At 40.6% G+C, this 2,901-nt stretch overlaps 1 non-coding gene across 1 annotated transcript; it reads right to left on the bottom strand.

Annotated features, from left to right (window-relative positions):
- Positions 1-2,159: 2,159 nt before the first annotated feature.
- LOC134899894 (U5 spliceosomal RNA) lies at positions 2,160-2,278 on the bottom strand. The gene has a single exon (XR_010173440.1). It is a non-coding gene; the product is annotated as a U5 spliceosomal RNA (small nuclear RNA).
- Between the last annotated feature and the right edge of the window lie 623 nt (positions 2,279-2,901).

Genomic DNA, 2,901 nt, shown 5'->3' on the forward strand with positions numbered 1-2,901 from the left:
CCATATATACTACAGAGACCATCCCAGCCATATATACTACAGAGACCATCCCAGCCATATATACTACAGTGGCCATTCCAGCCATATATACTACAGAGAACATCCCAGCCATATATACTAGAGACCATCTCAGCAATATATACTACAGAGGCCATTCCAGCCATATATACTACAGAGACCATCCCAGCCATATGTACTACAGAGACCATTCCAGCCATATGTACTACAGAGACCATCCCAGACATATATACTACAGAGACGATCCCCGCCATATATACTACAGAGACCGTCCCAGCCATATATACTATAGACTACTGCTGAGAGACTATTGTTAAAGTAGTGCAAATGGAGAGATACTAACCTAATAGAACAGGAGCAGCTTAAGATAAACCCTATTGTGGACAGTGATAAACATAGCAGTAAACTACCACTGCATAACCCTGTACCATTAAGCACCATTATTACTGTCCAGGCCATCTCATGTCGCAACAAGAATTCCTTTAATGTAGGAGGAAGAGGATTAGCTGATAATTAAGGACCTCTGCAAATAGTAAGATTGAGGGAAAGCATACAGCTATAGTGGATAACTGCTTGACACCTTAATTTACAACACTACACAATGTGCCGATATTCCCCTGACATCATATGGAGACTTAGATTGTGCAAGAGCAGGGTATTACCTTATGTGGGCAGCTTTAAAATTATACATGAGACAATATTGAAAGTAATTAAACGTTCCCAGCTCCAGCATATACAGGGGAGCAGCTACAAAGTGTCCATTGTGACGTTAGCTAAATTCCAGCTTCAGATCAAAGTCTGCACTGCTCAGGGACGCCATTGACAGTTAATATCCATGCATCTACTTATCCCGGGCAACGAATAGCAAAGGAGGTCTCATTAACATTCATCTATACGGGCACGAACTCTATGGTATTGGGCCCCAATTATCACTAATAGGTTGCCTGCAAGCTATCAGGTGAAGGAGTATTGTATGTGATTATTATCTAATATTGTACTTGTAAACAAGTAAGACCGAATTCATGGTGTCATTTGAGGTAATTGCCTCGATAATGTTATTGTTTATGTAAAAACATTTTAAGTTAATTTTGTAAGCTTGTATACTTATTGTATGTACCCATATAGCACTCACCTAGAGCATTTATTGGGTTAACTCCAATGTCTTAGTTAATAAATTGAAGCCTCATTTGAAACTGATGTTATTACTTTGAAATTTAGGGGGTAATTCCAAGTTGATCGCAGCAGGAAATTTTTTAGCAGTTGGGCAAAACCATGTGCACGGCAGGGGAGGCAGATATAACATGAGCAGAGAGAGAGATAGATTTGGGTGTGGTGAGTTCAATCTGCAATCTAAATTGCAGTGTAAAAATAAAGAAGCCAGTATTTACCCTGCACAGAAATAAAATAACCCACCCAAATCTAACTCTCTCTGCAAATGTTATATCTGCCCCCCCCTGCAGTGCACATGGTTTTGCCCAACTGCTAAAAAATATCCTGCTGCGATCAACTTGGAATTACCCCCTTAGTTCACTTTTCCGTCTCATCGATCTTGGAGATGTATCAGAGAACTTACCTGAGTCTGCTGTGGAGAAAGATATTGTGTCATTATATCTGGTTGTCACACATATTTTACACAGAAATTAAAATTTCTAATAGCGGAGGCACTTACTTCAACTTGTTAGAAATGTGGGACACCTGATGCAAGCTCAGGTTCAAACATTATGGACGGCCTTCCAAACTTATTTAACAAATGGTTTACAAATGACAAATCTTGGGCCTTTTAGGGTATATACCATGCTTGAAAAAGGTTTTTTGTTGGAGTTTATTTGGCGCTTCAAAATAGACTATATGGCAGCCTCGTAACTTCTATAGGACTTATCCCAGACAGTCCAGATACATGAAAAAAGAAAGGAGAATGAAGAAGATGGCGCTACTGTGTCTAAGGGAAGAGTAGATGGAAGGGCCAAAAACAGATACTTATCCTGTGAAAATGGTTCTTTCTTCCCGGACGTGGATCTTCTTTTAGCAGATGTTCTCGAGTTCAAGGGATATATGAAAAATATAATGGAAGAGGAATGATCTGTAGAAACTCTGTGACTAATGGTTCTACAAATAATGTATGGGGAATCTCCCCAGTATTAGTGGAAATTTTTTTTCCCTTATATCGCAAACATTGAGATAAAACTCAGTTTTGCTCCTCTCCACGGAAATCTTTAATAAAAGGCAAAAGATTTGTTCATTCTAAAGAGAAACCATGTATGTGTGTGTATATTAAAGTTTTACTCTCATGGTGTGTGTGTCCTGTTAATGTTTTAATATATTTTTTTAAAGGGGGACTAAAGGTACCAGTGGGCCCTTCAATGTCCTGTATGCTGGTACTTGTGGCTCTCCAAGTACTGACATGTGGGGAGACTTACTGGGACCTGTAGTCCTGTAAAAATAAGATTTTACTCACCGGTAAATCTATTTCTCGTAGTCCGTAGTGGATGCTGGGGACTCCGTAAGGACCATGGGGAATAGACGGGCTCCGCAGGAGACTGGGCACTCTAAGAAAGATTTAGGACTACCTGGTGTGCACTGGCTCCTCCCCCTATGACCCTCCTCCAAGCCTCAGTTAGGACACTGTGCCCGGAAGAGCTGACACAATAAGGAAGGATTTTGAATCCCGGGTAAGACTCATACCAGCCACACCAATCACACCATGTAACTCGTGATAGGAACCCCGGTTAACAGTATGATAACAATGGAGCCTCTGAATAGATGGCTCGCAATAACAACCCGAATTTTTGTAACAATAACTATTTACAAGTATTGCAGACAATCCGCACTTGGGATGGGCGCCCAGCATCCACTACGGACTACGAGAAATAGATTTACCGGTGA

The sequence above is a fragment of the Pseudophryne corroboree genome, chromosome 3, assembly GCF_028390025.1.
Source record: "Pseudophryne corroboree isolate aPseCor3 chromosome 3, aPseCor3.hap2, whole genome shotgun sequence".
In the NCBI taxonomy this organism is placed as follows: domain Eukaryota; kingdom Metazoa; phylum Chordata; class Amphibia; order Anura; family Myobatrachidae; genus Pseudophryne; species Pseudophryne corroboree.